Here is a 17,811-nt window from a genome sequence, read left to right as displayed (position 1 = left end):
CAAAAGGAGTGCATGCTTTCTGGTAAACCCTGCTCTATTTGGAGGTGAAACCATTGCTTTCCTTCCCTACAGCTGGTGGGGCAAGGAAAGTTTGGCTGTGTCTCTGCTGCTTCCTGTCAGAAGCACAGATCATTTTAAACTTAAGTTTCTGGGAATAGTCTTAGGCCAGGTCCTGCAACCTCTTAAATAGCCGTCAGTATGTTTCTATGATGGTGTGCACTATGCTCCTCTTTTATAATCCCCAGGGTTCACTTTGGGCTAGAGAATCAAGAAATATGTTAATTAAGCTCTGTTTTATTTTTTTGTTTGTTTTTTAAATAACACAAAATGCTGGGTGAATGCCAGAATTTTGAGGTACTGATCATAATTGGCATTTATGTATGTGGCACTTGGATTTTCCTTCCTTCCTTCCTTCCTTCCTTCCTTCCTTCCTTCCTTCCTTCCTTCCTTCCTTCCTTCTGTACTTTGGGGAAACCTCTCTTTTATTTAAATTTGTAACCATATTTATAGATAATTTGTAATTAGCAAATCTCTCCTTGGAATATTCCAGATAGCCCAGAGACTGTAATTTGGAAATTTTAAGAGCGTTTGCTTTAATTAACTCATCATTTAATTTGTTCATATGTTAATCAGCTCTTGAGGATCAATAAATTCTCATTCAGTATAAATAAATTGGATTGGGGAAATAGTTAATACTGTAATAAGGGTAGTGCCCATTTGGTCTGGTTTGTGTATGTATTCTGCTTGTTAATCAACAGTCAATTTGAAATGAAACTTTGTACTGCAGGGTCTGAGTTGTTTTATTTTCTTTCCATTGGTTAAGAAACAGAAAGATATGAAGTGGAGGGCTCAAGACACTGCCCTGATTAAAAATGAACAAACAAACAAAAACCTCAAACCCTCAGTATGGCTTATAACTGAACTTTTTATTTTTATCTTAAAATGCAGACCACAAATCAGGCTATTCCCATCTTTTACTCCTCATAACATTGAATTTTCTGTCATTTGAGCTTTGGAAACTAATTCCAAGGATTGGACTGAGCGTATTTAATCCTCATCACAGATGACCTTTGCACATTTTCTTTCTCACCAAGATTTTCAAGATGTGCTCATATGGTGATAAAGGCTATTGGAAAGGAGAAGATATTTAAATTAGCTGTTACAAACTTTTGAGTAAAAATGTCTTCTGTGAGTTTTATTTGACTCTTAAAATATTCACTAATTATTTAGGCACAGTTGAAAGATGCTGTAGTGGTCATTTCATAAATAGAGGGATTATTAAACAATATGCAGTGCAGTATCTATCATACAGGCAGAATCCTCATCTATAAGAAACGCCTTGGGAATCTGATCATAGGATAGATACAACACAGGATTGTTTGTATTTCAGTGTTCCTAGATGTAAGAAGGAAATGAATAATAACATTGAGAATGAAAAAAGAATTGAAAAGAATGACAAAACCTATATACAATAAATCTTCTCTTCCAGAATTGTCTAAATATTTAAAGCAATAGATTATGGAATTAGTGTTATGGAGATTATTGAAACATACTAAAAATCATTTGAAATCCCCTATTCGCCAACTACTTTTTAGATATGAAGATGTTTAACTGTCTTTGTAAAACTTAATAGAGAGTCTGTCCAGTGAATACTTGTCTCTGCTTACAGTGCTATAGATATTGTTTTTTCCATGTTCTTCGCACAACTCCATTAATCTACAGTCCTCATGTGCTCTAAAATTTTCAATACTTCTATTGCATTTCTCTTCAAATGCCTATGTGCAATGACATCAACACAAAAACACCAGTATATCTATAATGAGTGGGTGTTTTTTATCACATATTACTGTGACTGCAACATCTCTGGTGTTAGGACTGATGTGTTTTCAGATGAATGTGTTGTGCTTACTGATCTTTAATGCAATAAGGCCTGAAAACAGACCTAAGGTTAGATACCAAAATAGCAGCTCTGGCTTCTGCAGTGCTCAGTACTTACAAGCTGCATGAAACTACGAAACTCAAACAGCCTTAAAAAATTGGAAAGTGTTAATCGTATTGACAGCTTCTCAAGCTTATATAAGTAGCTATAGCTAAGCAGAAGACATAATTGATATTCGTGCAACTTTAGTCTTTATTGCTACTCAAGTACCTGATGCACTGTCTTTTTGCTCTATGTTTCATTAGGACTTCTGTTCCTCAGTCTTACTGGGGTATTATTGCTCTTTACAACATAATTATTACTCTTTTTCAAGCTTTGCATTCTTGAAAACTCTCAAGTAACCAAACCTGTGGCTCTTACTTGGAGCTAAATATGCCCCATGCCCAAACTTTTGCCCTGATGCTCAAACAAAAGAGCCTTCGGTGAAGCTTATACCACAATACTTAAGTATAAATGTTGTGCCATCCTAATGGTTATCTGATTCGTTATTTTTTGAACTGGAAGGCATTCAGAGCTGGCTGGTGGGGGCTATGCAGTCTGTCTTTGTAATGAAAGATACTTACACAGCTGCAGGGAAAGGGTGAGAAGGGCCTCTCACTGCTCCTGCCTGGCATCAGAGGTGTGGGGTTGGCAGCCACCTGTGAGGACTCTGGGTGTGCACGGGGCATGCAGTGCTTGGTTGGGTGGGCTGCCAGCGGGCATCTGTCAGTGCCCTGTCCTGGTGTGGGTAAAATCTTCAGGTATGATGTGCCATATAGCTGCTAAGTGCCATAGCTCATAGGTATTGTTATGTTTTTGGGAAACTGGAGGCTGCAATTATTCAGGATGTAAAGGGTCTCCAGGAGAAAAGTTTTGAGGTTTGATTTTTGGCCAGACTGGCATTTTTACTGTCAAGCTGGTTGGCTTAATCTCAGGCAGTAGGAAAAATCCTGGATGCCATTTCTTGAATGGTAAGTGAATGTGACTTTTGCTGGAAAAGGAGACCTTGAGGTTTTCCTATGTAATAAGAGGATTAGTATTTTAAGGCTTCCCCGTGGAAATATTTGTTTTCCTAAAGATTATTGTTAAGAAAGAACACAACTGAATCCTGTTGGCTTTTCTACTAACCACTTTCAATGGGTATCTGTCCTTGTTAGGCACTCTTGGGAATTAGAGGGAGAGGAACAGGAAAGATCGTATTGATCTTGTGTGCTGTGTGCCTGTCAGTGGGTTTCTGTAAGGAGTTATTTCATGTAACAGATGAGCTAACACTAATCTTTGTAATTGGTTGCTCACTGATTGTTCTCAGGAGATACATGTTTTGATATGAGAAAGGGACTTGTCTTCCATTCAATTATAGTATGCAAACAAAGTTTAGGCTTTATCTGAAGGAGATTGAAAAGGTGATGGGGAAATGCACACGGCTTATGTTCCCTTCAAAGCTAGGCTGCTCTCCTAGAGAAAAATGTCTGTTTTTATCTGAGATTACTTAATACAAACCAATGCAAACCTTACATTTTCTAATATTTTGTAACATTAAGAGAATTCTTATTTTTCATGCCAACACACTGCCCAACTATAATAATAATTTTACTGATTTATCAAGTGATATAGTGGTGTTTTTTTTTTTAATATAGGATAGCTCTATACTCACCAGGCTTGTGGAATTCCATAAGCTCTTAAATGCTGACTTCAAGATGGAGTGAAGACTTGAGCTGTGAAATTCACAGCTGGCTGAGTCATGGGATGTTGTCTGCAATTCTTGGTGCCAGTTGATTTGGATCCACATTTCAGTTTGAGCTTTCCATAAGACCAGGTTGGAATAACCTGGAAATAAGCTTATGGTCCAGACTGATCTTTGTGTTGAAAACAAACATTTAATGTAATCGTGCATTACAGACCACAACAGTTTACATTATTGTGCACACATTTCCTAGTATCTAACTATTTACCTTGTGTTATGGTCACATTTCTATTGCCCCTTTGTGTCCCAAGGTTGATGGCAGGGTGTGTAAAGGGGAATAGGGCAAGTCAATGGCAACCTGAAACCTTTGCTGGGAGTAAAAAGGTGTTGAGTTGATGATTTCCTCTTCCTCCCTCTGGCTTGGGGTCATTTTTATATGTTTTCTTGTGTACATTTAAATCTTATTCTTTCATTGTTGCTTTGTATGTCTATGTTGTTTAGATTTTATTATAAATTATGAGTTTTATAGATGTTAGTTATTGTCTCTTTTTTCTCTCTCTCTTTTTTTTTTTTTTTTTTCCCCACTAAAACTGTTTTTCTCAGGTCTTTATTTCTTCAGCTGACCACTGATGTGTTTGCAGCTGTGACTGTCCATTGCTAGGCGGTGCCATATCTTCAGTCATCCTGTACCTGTGCTCCTCATGCTGTCTCTCTGCTTCTCGAGCCCTCTGCTGCCTCATCAGGCCTGTGTTTCTTCACAATACAATCTTCTCTTTCTGTCAGAAATACCTCATTTTGCACAGGGTAATTATTTTGTGCTGTTATCTGTACAAGAACTAAGAACCTTTCAAAACAAAAAAACAGACAAGTTATTTGGAACCACCTTATCAGGTGAATAATTGCTTTTACAGCCAAAGCAAATGGCAGCAAAGCTGCAGACAGATCACAACAAGCTCAGACAGAGAAAGCTGACAAGACTTGGGACTGAGGCTTCACCAACTCAGTACGTGCCTGTGGCCAGGGGCTAGCACTGGCAGTACTGTATCACTGGGCTACCATGCCTTCTGATTGGAAAGTGCCAATACTTAAAGGTGCAGCAGGCCATTTAATAGATCTGCTAGATATATATAAAATAACATATATAATATGTTATCATAAATAAAATATAAAATAACAATATTCGGTATATCAATAAAATATAAAATAGCAATAACACCCACATTCTTACCCTTGAATATTTCAGCACTGTAGCAAATAGTTCAGTATGATTCAATACTATATATGCTGGAGTCACTTCCTTTCTCTCATTTCTTCCTGTTGAGCAATACCCAGAAACCTGTGTCTGACTTTTCTAAAATGCAAAGGGAAGACTTATGAAGAGAATCAATTACTGATCTGGGATAAGTATATTAGATTAGAATTTATTTATTTATTTTGTTCTCAACTATGGAATAGATGTTTTTGTTAATAATTTTGTTTCTGAAGCAGTCAGCATTTAATGTAAACAAACTGATACATCTTTCTTTATTAAAAACATAAAGAATTTCAAAAGAATATTTTGCACAATATTTCTGTTACAGTACCCAAATCTAACTGTTAGCCATAAGATTTTCAAAAATTTTAAAGTCTCTCATGGTCAAGAAATCATAGAATGGTTTGGGTTGGAAGGGACAGGGATGGTGACAGGGAAGTAACACCTAGCCTGTTTGATATGGTACAATATCATAACTTCCTCTGAAATCTTCAGGAACATCTCTTAAACTAGACCAGTGTGAAGAATCTTGTGTCTTGTTCCCTTTTTTGGATAGATGCATGCAAACATCATGAAATTCTTTTCAGTCATGCTTAATGAATTTTGACCATTTTATAGACATTTTTACATATGACATCACAGATGATTCTCTTTCAAGTGATGTCAGAAAGAAACATATTGTGACATAGGCCAGATGTGTCATGTAGCAGTGACATTGTAAATGTAACATATATATTAACAGAAAAATTTCTAACACACTTGCAGCCTGGGAACTGTTAGAGTCTGGGGAATTCCTGGGGAGGAGTAGATATCCCATATTTCCTTAGAGACCTCCAATAGAAAGGTACAAATACTGTTTTTGGCATAGTTGGAAAAATAAATGTTCCCAAAATACTGGATTGTTTTTTTATTCCCTGAATAACCTTCTTCATATTCAAAAACAATTAGAATTTCCTGCATGACCAACTGGAAATGCAATTTATATTACCGTATGGATCTCTACTTGAACTGAGTGTTTGGGAAAGGATACTGGCAAATGATTTTCTCTTTAAAATGTTGATAAACAGAATGTGTTTCTTTTATTCCCTGTTGGAATTTCTGATTTTCATTTTCTTCCTTGAATTTTCATCCTTTTCTTTCGTTCTTTTGCTTTTTTTTTTTTTCTGATGATGTGTCACTTTTTTCATATTCCACATTTCTTGAAGGAAAAAACAAACAACAACAAAAAAAAGAGGATGTTATGGACACAGTATACTTTGTCATGTGAATAAAAAGGGTAGGCACGTAGGTCAAATGCTTCAGACTTTTCAAAGACAGTAGATAATTTGCATGAAGAGTGAGTCCATTTTATGCAAAGTGAATATTTTTCTGCCTGAAGAAAGAAATCCTCAAACAAGACTATTTCTGTTAGTTATAATTTAGGAGATGTAAAACACTGTGTTCTCATTGTATGTTAACTACATGGATTAAATGTGGATTTGGCGGTTTTGATATCCAGTGGAAAAAAAACAGGTAGCAAATGTTGCTCGCAACTTCCATTAACATGACAGAGGACTGAATGTGAAGAAAGTGTTGTTTATCTGGAAAATACATGATTAACCAGATATATCATACTGCTTTTTTTTTTGATTAAAAGCCAGAAAACATTCCTCCTATAGCTGGCAGACCTGGGTACTTCTTTACCCGGTATTGTTTGTCCTGTTTATGTGAAATGTTCAAGCACACTGTGGGAAAGACTGTGACAACATACCGTTTCTTGTACAAATTTTCCTTTATATCCTGCACAGTCCAGATTTGTTAACTGTGTACTTTTAATTGTAATTATACTCCTTGTACTGCATTAAGCTCCCTTACTACCTCACTAAGGCCTTATAAAGTTTGTAATTAGTTTTTCCTATGAAGAAGACCTCACTACTTTAAAGTAGATACAGTTCAGCCTTGCCATTCATGTTCAAGTTTTTCAGGTATTTGTGAGCTTTCTTTCAGCTAAGCATGAATCTATTAATGTACACAAAATAGGTAAATATTTTATTTTTCTGCTTTCATTTAGATTAGCTAATTTTGCTTAGGTTTGACCATACTTAGCAGAATAATTGTGATGTGGAAAAGAAAATTAAATTAAGCAAAAATTATATCATTAAATTTATTTATGAACAGTGAATGAAATATTTGCCAAAAAAAGTCTGTTTTTGTCCAACTTACAGGTTTATTACATGTGGGAACAAAAATATCAACTGGAAATAAGAGATCTCCAGACTTCAGAAAATCTTGAGGAAAAGAGAACATTGTATATTAGACAAAGACAATAGGACTGTGAAAAGTAGCATGTAAGTTAAAATCTATTCTTCCTCTCTTTTTGAGTCGAGTTCTTAAAACAGGTTAAATAAAATTTTATTTCCCAGATAGCCAAAATAAAACTGTAAATTTAACATAACAAATTGGAGTATTTGCTACTAATATGAGATTTAAGTGCAGTGGTCAGGAATACAAAGGAAACAAAATATTTATGTTCACAGATTTTTATCTGGATTTACTTTCATAAATGTCTACTAATGCATTTTTATCCAGCAGTCAGATTTTGACTGTACTGAAGTGACTAACACTAGACTGATTTCACTACTGGGAGAGTCTGAGAACTGCTCTCTTTGACTTGGACATTGAAAGGCTGGGCCTTATATTTCATAAAAACCATGCTTCCCTCTTGGTATTTTCTACAACATGAGATGGAATGGCTTTTTAAGCATGAGTTTCTCAGCAAAAGGTGGATACTATTTATTTGAAAATACTTCAGAAAATGTAGACTCTTATACAACAGATATAAATAGATTTTCTAGGTGTCACTATTTTTCACTGTGGGCAATGACACTAAATGCCTCTGTTTTCTTTTTGCACCATCTTCTCTTTCTCTTTTCTTTCTGCTTTCCTTTTAAAAGCAGCATCCCTCCTTCTGCCATTTCTTGCCTTTAGTATGCATCATGCAAAACAGGAAACATCAAATTAACCAGGTTTGGAAACATATTTCTCATGGGAGAAATAGCTAAACCATAACCACTAAGATGAATTGATCAAGTCTCAAAAGCTTTGTAAATGAAATACAAACGCTGCAAAGAAGGAATCCAAAACAATGCAAAGGAAAATCTGCGATGGATTTATCCCTCAGTGTCTTCCTAACGCCAATCATTTGTCCTGCCTGCAAATGCCTTCTCCGTTAGCAGCACTCATTCTGCTGGCTGCCAGCACCTGTCCTGCCAAATCTTTGCTCTTTTCTCATCCACCTCTTTCACTAACTACAGCCCTTTGTTTCTACCTGAACACATAGTCTCATTGTGGTCTGATTCACCATGATATTTCAAACAAGCTGTTGGTCTGATATATTTTACATGCATCAGTCCATTTAGTCTAGTCTTACATCTTTTGTCATGTCACCTATTCCACCTAGGATGACCCCTCTCCCCCCCAGAAAACACTCCCTCCCACCACATTTCTCTTTCTAGTAGTATTTCTGCTTATTATTCATCAGCAGTCATTTTCTTCTGTAAATACTATTACTTTACATCCTCTATAAAAAAAAAAAAAAAACCATTTTTTTTCTTTTTTCTTTTTTATAGTCACAGTTTTATGAATTTAAAAGGCAAAGAGTATCAGTCTGATGTCTGGCGAAGCGGGGCTCTGACCTTTGTGTTATGCCCTTATTTCTTGTAAGCTACACATCTCAAATTAAGATGTTAAAGGCTTAATGTAATATTTTACTGTAAGGAAGCAAGGAAAGTAGTCATTTTCAACCTTCAGATCTGTAATACCAACAAAGGTGGCAGAATTGTTATGATGTATTCTAATTTCTTCTAAACAAAGTTTCATATGCTGGATCTGTGGAAGGTTTTGGAGTTTTTAATTCCAGATCTTAATTTAGATCCTAAAAATCAGCTTCCAGAAGAGACGTTTTAGGAAGCAAGCAGATCTGCATTTTTCTAACTTACTTTCTGTTTTCTCTGTTGTCATGGGATTTTTTATAACAAGGTAGAAGCAATGTTATTTGTATCAAACCAAGAGATCATAATGAAAGTCATCGGGAAGGGAAACAGCTTTGCATAGTGATGTTGCATCTTACCTGCCATTGCAACAAGCAGATGTCGTGTGGACCTGTGCTAAAATCTCTCTCTTACATCTAAGTCCAAAATAAACTCAATAACCTGGAATACATATCCTCAGGCAGGGTGGAAATGAACAGGCTGCTTCCTTGTGCAATTCTTCACATGGCAAGAATTCATTTGTAATTGAGGTGCTTAAGCTTTAGCCCTTAATGGGCATAGCAAAGACTCCAGGAAGTGTAAGACTGTCATGCTGCTGGTATGGCAGTATGTCATCACAGCATTGAGACATTTTCAAAGTCTGTGTGGTCAGCTAAGACTATATGTGAATATAATAGGTCAAGAAAAAGAAAAAGGAAACAAATTCTACAGTGTCTCCTGACTTCTTACATATATTCTATGTGTGTGGGAATATAAGACTAAACTGACCTAGGGGTATATTTCCTTGGGAGATGTATCATAATATCTTTATTTGAATGTTTTATTGCAAGTGTTAGGTTTTGGATGTGCATGTTTTAGGAACTGGGATGGAAAGTAGCATCTAAATTATATTTAATCTCCATGTTGTCACTGCCTACTATCCTTACCCTCTCTTTTTTATTATTTTTTATATTTATTTATTTATTTATTTATTTATTTTCCCCTGGATAGTTGCCTGGATGGAAGAAGAGGTTGTTGGTTATTTGGGGATGATTCAGCTCTTTTTACACATTTAACTGTCTGCTGATAGCAGAGGTGCTGGCACATGCCTATTGCAAGTCTAATTGGCAATGCAGACACAGTCTTGGCCAGGCTGGTACAGGCTCAGCAAGCCCAGAGCTCTCTGGTCACGTTCTACTTACTGCCAGTACTTTTCCACAGTGTGTGTGCACTCATATCTCTAATCAGGAAATCACACAAAAAGGGGAGTCTGAACATAGTTTACTGCTAAGTCCTACATCAAACAATGCAGCTGCAGCCCTCTGTTTGGGGGTCCTCTCTTCTTTAACTTGGGTTGAGTCTGTCCCTGAAGCATCCCTAAATTCAGACACTTCGGAAAACCTGATGAGACCAGAACCCCTTGGCTTTGCCTCAAAACAGAAAGATTGTGCAGCAATCTTAGCTGGCGTAAACTGCCACGACAGTGCAGGTGACAACATGCCTGTGGATATGCACCCAGCAGGTGGTGTGCTTGGGCAAAAATGGGACCTCCCCAACTCCACAGCAACTGCTTTTATATTTATTTTATTTCATTTTATTTCATTTTATTTTATTTTATTTTATTTTATTTTATTTTATTTTATTTTATTTTATTTTATTTTATTTTATTTTATTTTATTTTATTTTATTTTATTTATTTTATTTTATTTTATTTTATTTTATTTTTATTATTTTAATTTTATTTTAATTTTATTTTCCCCCAGGGCTTTAAAATTAGAAAGGACTTTTTCTTTGCATTCTCTTTTCCTCTCCTCTAAATCTCCTAAGGGTGCCTTGGTGATTTTTTTTCTTTTGTTTGTTTGTTTGTTTTTAAACTGGACAGTTTTTTGTTCGTTTGTTTGTTTTTAAACTGGACAGTTTTTTGTTCAAGCAAATCACAACCAGTTGAGTTGAAAGAAAAAGCAATATATGTGTTTGAAAGTGTTTCTCTCCAGCTCCCAAGTGCTGTTAGAACAGTCAGGAGGTATATGGGCACATGTGGCAGAAGAGAAAAAGCTCTAATAAAGTTAGCTATGATTGCTGAAAAGAAATTTTGTGCTTATGCTTGCAGAGACATTTCATTTTCAGAGATAGTTGTTTGTTCAAAACAAACAAACAAACAAGTAACAACAACAACAAAACAACCCCCAAACAGGAGATATTTTCTTTTTGCAAAACAGGAGGTAAGATTTAACAAAGACTGTGGTTATTTGTTTTCAGACAGCAGCAGCATTGCATTGCTTGCCATATTTGCATATTTTTGCTACATATCTTTCAGGGTATTTTGCACAAACTAAAGGTGAATTACATGTGTTGTTTTTTTGGAAGTTCTGGGAAAGAGTGTACTGTGAATGAGAATGCATCAAGTGTTACTACACTCTGAGGTACAAACTCAGCAAACACGTGCCATCCCATTTGTAATCCTACTAAGTTTTGGTTGTGATTGCAGCATGTATAAGGTCTGGAATTAAAAGTCATTAAAAATGTAGCCCTCCCACTTCAATCCATGCATTCAAAAATCAAACCACTTTGATGCCCTTAGACTGTATGCAGTAAAACACAGAAAGTAGAAATAAAAACAAATTCATTATTCTTAATATTTTGTGTAGAATATTGTAAATGTAGATCCAATGCTACTGGCCTACTGCTGGTGTAATTCCTGGAGTTCATGGAGTTGCATGAGTTCCCCAGCTGAAAGGTGAGACACCGCAGCCATACAGGGCTGTAGTATAACCAGATCTCTTTAGGCTTTGGTAGGTTACTTCTGATTTTCATTCATGAGAAAGTACAGTCTCTCTGGCATGATGGTCTCTCCAAATATCCCAGAAGATTCAGGAGAAATTCAAAGCAGGAACTCTGAATACTTCCAGGGGCATCCTGGAGTACTCAAATCTCTCCAGCAGAAAGTAGGAAAAGTCAGGGGAGACCAGTCAGCTGGTAAGTGAGAAGTGCATGCACTTTCCTTTATTTCTTCACATTGGACTGTGCCCTCAGGGACTCACCTTTAGGTCTGAAGATATCTGTTTGACCTTTTGTAATCATTTATGTGATCAAACTGGTTTCCAGTCCTGAGAGATGCCAGAGTTCTGATCAGTACATTGAGTTTCTACAGTACGAGGTGGTGTGAAGGACCGATAATAATGAGGAAGAGAGAGAAACTGGGGTGCTCTAACATCAAGAAATATCACTGCAGGATTTTTCATCTCTTTCAAAAAAAATTATTCTGCAGCTGGGTGTGATTAGGTGGTAATGACTGTGGCTCATGCTAAATACAACTTTGTCAGTAATGCTGAAATGCTTGTCCCCACTTACACTGTTATTGATTCTTATTCTCTATCAGTGGCAGCAGTAATTATCTGTCTACAGGAACATATAACTTTTCTTTTATTAGGTTTCTTTCTTTATTTCTTTTTTCTCCTGCCTGGGGTAGGAGGTGATGGCTCATCTCACTTTGCAGCTTCAGGAGTTGTCCACTTGTGTGTAGCAGCCCAGACTTCACCCTCTGAATCTGTCTTCCCTTAGTGCATTGCAGTTACTGAGGGTTTGACTCTCATGCTGGGGATGATGAATATCATTTATTGCATTTATGTACATGAGGGAAATGAATGTTCATCTTGACCCATATGGACTTAAAAGCTATGACACTATTTCTTATGGTCATGGAGAATGAAGCATAGTGACTCACCTGGCCTTTTGCAGGCCTCTCTTCCCAGGCAATTTTCATGCTTTTCTTATTTCTGGTCATAAGTAGAAATAAATAACCAGAAACAAACAGACAAGCTTGCCAAGATAGCAGTGAGTCATAAAGGAGATTACATAGTTTCTGAATTTAGATGTTTTTGTTCTTTCTCTTTTATTACTTGTTGTTTTTTTGTTGTTGGTGGTGGTTTTTTTTGTTGTTGTTGTTTGTTTGTTTGTTTTGGTGTCCTGGGATGGGTTTGTTGGTCTGCTGTGACACTGTTATTTGGATTTTACTCCTCTCTAAGTAAGAAGGCTGTTCAATGCATGGAAAGTTCTGACTCTTATTTATGGCTAATAGTGGAGCTGCCCTTGAGCTGTGAACAGCCATGCAATTAGTAGGCCTAAGTTTCCTTATTCTAAATTTTGTTTTGAATGCAGATAGTAAGAAAAAAACTTTGCCAGCTGGTGAGCAGTTATTTACCCTATCTTCTCTGCCAGTGGGCTTTTAGGGAATGTAATTCCGGACAGAATCTGGGCCAGCATACTTTAACTCTGTATTATTACTATTGGACTGTCCTCCCACATCTGAAAAAGTGTTATTGAAGCAGGGAATTGTGTCTTTAAAAGCTTCAACATGCATTTAAGTACATATTAAGCCATGAAGTAGCTTAAGTGTGACATTATTATTATTATTATATACAAAGAGGCTTAAATAGCCTGTCCTGCATAAAGCCAGGAGAATCTTTTGGTACATAGATTCCTGAGATGGAGTGACTGAATCCCAACAAATCATGAAATCAGAATACAGGATTTTTTATCATTGCCTTTTCCTTTCATGTGTGGGCACATCTTGTGTTCCAAACATTGCAGTCTGTCTTCTGATTTGCTTCCCTTAATATACTCTTGTACTTCTATGTCCCTGAAGCACTCTTCAGTGATAACACCCCCCCCCCCCCCCCCCCCCCCCCCCCAAAGTCCTGTACAAGCACAATGGGGAATCTAGGATGGCATGGCACAAGGGGAGCATAAGGATGCTGATAGAGTAATGTAGTGTTTTCATTTGAGGAGCTTCATCCCAGACGTACATTAAAGTGCAGAAAATATTTATGGTTATGTTGGACCTTGAGAAAAATCAGACAAGGTAATGGTATAAGAGCTTTTTATAGGGACAATAAATAATATATATTATATATAAGCCTTGGAGCCATAAAAATCCGTCTTTGGCCACCTGAATATTTCTGTATTACCATTATTTCATAACACTCTATAAATAATAGTGTTTTTCTTAGACCAAGGCATACAATACATGTGAGGTTTTTGAACAAGTCACTTTTTTTTTTTTTTTTCCCTAAAGCGTAATGAATGATACATTATTTATTGTAAAATTCAGGTTATTCTTATCTTTACTCAGTTTCTGAAGAGAAGCTCAGACCAATATCCAATTTCATAGCTGGAGATATTTGTAAGCTCAAAGAAATGGTGCAATCAATGGGATCTGAATGTCTGCCTGTCAGATTGGGTTATGTCTCTTTAGGAAAAAAAAAAAAACACAGGTATTTTTCTTTCAGAAGGTATGTAGAGACTGAAATGCTTCAGAGCAGCACAGAGTTGTTCATGAAAGCACACTGTGTCTGTTTTTTCTTCTAAAACAGAATGATTGGTACTGAACAGCATGGAAAATAGCTACTGGAGAGCAGAGCCCTTTGAGGTTTAAAGACAGGACAAGCAGGAGCAGCATCCTAAATGTTACATGTGCATATACACTGAAACACCTTCCAGCCTCAGAAATATTATCATCAGTGATACATACTTATAGATATATTTATTTAGTTCTGACAGCATCAGACCATAGTTACTATTGTCATTATTGGTGGCTATAACCAGTAAACAACTGTATCAAGATAATGGGACGTGTATTAAAAGCAAATATTACTGAGCCCCCTTAGTTACTTCTAGTTCAGCAGAGCATGAGGGCTTTATCTCCATGCTGAGGGAAAAGATAATAGCAAGCCTGGAGTCATGTGCTGTCTGCCAGCTCAGACCCTTATAGGATCCAGCTGTTAAGCCTGCTGTTTTGTTTTGGCACCCCATATCATAAAGAGCTTCCAGGAGTTTCTTGGTTCCTATGATCTTTTTTTTTTCCTAGCAACTCTTCTTGACAAATGAAATCCCCAGCACACTGTCTGTCCATGGGTTTATCTGGCAATTTGGGGAAAGAGGGTATAACACATTCTGAATTGTACTGTGCTTTGCCAGGCAAAGCTTGATGTCATAACATTTTCTTCCATAAATGTTTACATATGTATTGCAGTATTCATAAAACAAAAAAAAAAGTCAGCTGTTGGCAAACTGTATGTGTCATATCACTACTCTTTTCTACTTGCGTCACACTTCTAGATGATGCTTCTGACCACCAATATGCAGTTTATGTACTTCAGACTTCTGTTGGGAAACACAGCAAAATTTCTGGTAGCAAAACTCTTATTTATTCCAGGCATTGAGTTCGGATACAGCTGGACCAACACAGTCCCAGGACCTATTCTCTGGCCCTGAAAATGATGGGCGCATTTTGTCCATGTCTGTACTTATAAATTACCTTATCATTCAAAATACAGTGGCTGTATCTAGATGTCCTCATGGAAATTGTCCTTGGCCTATAAGAAATCTAAGATCATCTTCAGGAGTTGTCTGGGAGTGTGCTACTTAGCCCCTGGTTCAAAAACATATTAATAAACTTACAATAGTTATACAGTAAAGTAGCTATAATTATGTACCAAGAAGATAGCATTGTTGAATTTACCCATTTAGAAGTAGTCAGTAAGAGTTGGATTCCCCTGAAATTGCAGGTTTCAGATTTTTTATTTTTATTTTTTTTTCTGGTTTGGCTGGTCCCACAAATGAAACAAAATAGTTAAAAGTTATGCAAGCTCTTTTCTGGTCACCATACCCTCCTGGCTAGACTACTACAATAGGGATTGTTCCCTTCCCCCACACTCCGTTAGATGATGATGACTGGGTGGAGGGACTTCTCTAAGCCCATTGCTCAGATACTTTTCAGGGCTCCTGATGGCTCCCATGGTCAGGGACTTTGTTGGACTGCAGCAGCTACAACTTCTAACCTCAAATGCTGCCTTTGCCAATAGAACAGCCTGAATTATTTTAACACCTGCTATGGCCTCCTGAGCTTGAATATATTGTACTGACATTCTGCCTCAGCAAGACATCAGTAAGATGGCATAATGATCAGTTTTCTGTGGGCTAGTGAAGTGTCTAGGCAGCTTCTTGGGCTACTGGGATGTCTAGGCAGCTTCTTTAAGCATCTCTGCTTCTCTTTTGACCTCTATAGCTCCTTTCTGACTGAGGCGTGTATATCCTGGATGATCTGGAAGTTAATTTGATAGCTTCCATCCTGGCTGCCAGGTTCCCCACATCTGTGAGGCTCTCTGTCGGCTGCTCAGGTATCTAAATATGTACAGATGAATTTCACCCTATACGTGAGAGCTAAACATTACACTAACTCAGCCTTTTCCAGCGCCATCCTTCCATCTCCTGTGCAGGCCTGGACCTTGGCATTGTCTTCGGCTGAGCCCTTGCCATGGACTGGCTCTGAACTTGAAAGATTCCCTTTGCCTAATAGCTTTAAAATGCAGATGCTGCTCCATCCTCTCAGCTAGCTCCATCCCTCATCCTTTCCTAACTTGATTATTGCAACATCTTCTCTTCTTGCTCTGAAAAAGACCATCCTGCATTGCTTATGTTTATCCACAGTTCTGTTAAGTCTTACTGCTTTCCGTCTTAAAAATTTTGGCCCTATCTTCCTCCTCCATGCATCATTCTTCCGGCTTTCCATTGTCTATTGCATCTGAGAGATTTATTTATTTATTTATTTATTTTTCTAGGAGGTCATTATTGGCTTCATCCTGACTTGTAGATTAACTGTGCCAGGGGCACAAGTAACAGTGCAGAAGTAGGCTGTCTGCACTGTTAAACTGTTCAGAAAGTCCTATGCACAATTGTGGCTGACTAGTGGTTTGCCAGGTAATTTGTGTGACAGTTTGGGAATTAATATTGGAGAAGCTATTAACCATAGGCAGTTTGGATATGGCCATTCTACTTCCAGGCCAAGTTTAACAGAGTGAATATGACCAGACTGTGCCAGCTGGTCTCAGGATGAGCAAAGGCACTCTGGCACTATCTCAGGACATCTGTGTAGTGTTTCAGGCTTCTGAGGATCAGAAATTGTGGTGGATTTCTACAGCAGAAAACTAAAGTGCATAGTCAGAAGTAATTGAAAAGTGTAATAAAATTGTCTTTGTTACATGTTTTCTCTTGGGAGTTACACTCTCACTGTGTTACTTAATTACTGCTGCTTAATATCCCTGCTCTAAACAAGCTCTTGGTTCCCCTGAGATTATTTCAGTCACCTTTACCAAAGTTTAATGGTTCAGGCAGTGATTATAATTTTGTTATCTTGCAACAACTCTATAAAGTAATTGAATTTTCAGCCTTTCAAAACGTGGAGACATCTGCCTACAAGTTGCCTTTTCATGAAGAAGGGAGAGAGATTTTTCCAAAAATTCAAAAATGCTATCTTCAAAATCATGCTATTGTTATAGCCTCTTCTCTGACAGTCTCAGACTTGCCTTTCCCATGTATGATTTAATTTGTTTATTTCTCACAGATGATTCATTTGTTGGATCTGTTGTTGCACTTCAAGTATTGTTATTGAATTAAAATGTTGCCTATAAAAGTATGGCTAGATACCTTAACCTCAAGAGTGAAAGCTTCAAAAATGTATTAATATATAGGAAAGCATTTATTATGAGTGGCAAATTTTGTTACTATGTAATATAATTACAGTGGTCAGCTGTTTCTCTCTCTAGTTCCTTACTGAATTCTATTAAAAATTATTTTGCAAACACTGGGAGCGTCAGACACTGCAAAGACTGCTTAACTGTGCATAACTTGTGTTTTCCAGAGAGCCTTTGTTTCCACAGATGTGTGAATGATTGGGTGAAGTTGTCCTCTGGTGGTTAAGATATTCAAATACCCAATCATTTACTGCTAAGGGCAGAAAACTCGGCTGGTATTCAGGAAACCGGGATTTCATTTCCAAAGCTGTGTCGGCCTGATGGATGACCCTGGGCAGTCATTCTGCCTTTGTGCCTTATTTTCTCTTCTGGAAAACAGGAAAAGTAAGTCAGACGCTGATACCTATTGGTGAAAAGCAAAGCATAATAGATAGCCATTATTATTATTATTAGTCATAAAATGTTATCCTGTATTTTATGTAATCTTTTATTTATTTATTTATTTATTTAAGGTAGAGAAGAAATTTCAGGTCTCCTTCACCAAGTGCATATGATGCTGTCACGAGTTAATGAGTATAACTGGTTTTCTTCTGTTGCTGATTCTGATTTAAGCAAAGCAAGTGACTTTGAAGACAAAGCATAAGAAATCAGTCCTTCATTATTATGGTTATGTATATGTATGAAAATATGTAACAATT

At 37.0% G+C, this 17,811-nt stretch overlaps 1 long non-coding RNA gene across 1 annotated transcript; it reads left to right on the top strand.

Moving 5' to 3' along the window:
- Positions 1-5,563: 5,563 nt before the first annotated feature.
- LOC106049025 (uncharacterized) lies at positions 5,564-17,492 on the top strand. The gene is made up of 3 exons (XR_001214361.3): positions 5,564-5,698; positions 7,059-7,181; positions 17,281-17,492. It is a non-coding gene; the product is annotated as an uncharacterized lncRNA (long non-coding RNA).
- The last annotated feature ends 319 nt before the right edge of the window (positions 17,493-17,811 follow it).

This window comes from Anser cygnoides, chromosome 3, assembly GCF_040182565.1.
Source record: "Anser cygnoides isolate HZ-2024a breed goose chromosome 3, Taihu_goose_T2T_genome, whole genome shotgun sequence".
NCBI classification, from domain to species: Eukaryota; Metazoa; Chordata; class Aves; order Anseriformes; family Anatidae; genus Anser; species Anser cygnoides.
The sequence above is the reverse complement of the archived record's forward strand: the minus strand, read 5'-3'. Positions and strand labels throughout refer to the sequence as shown.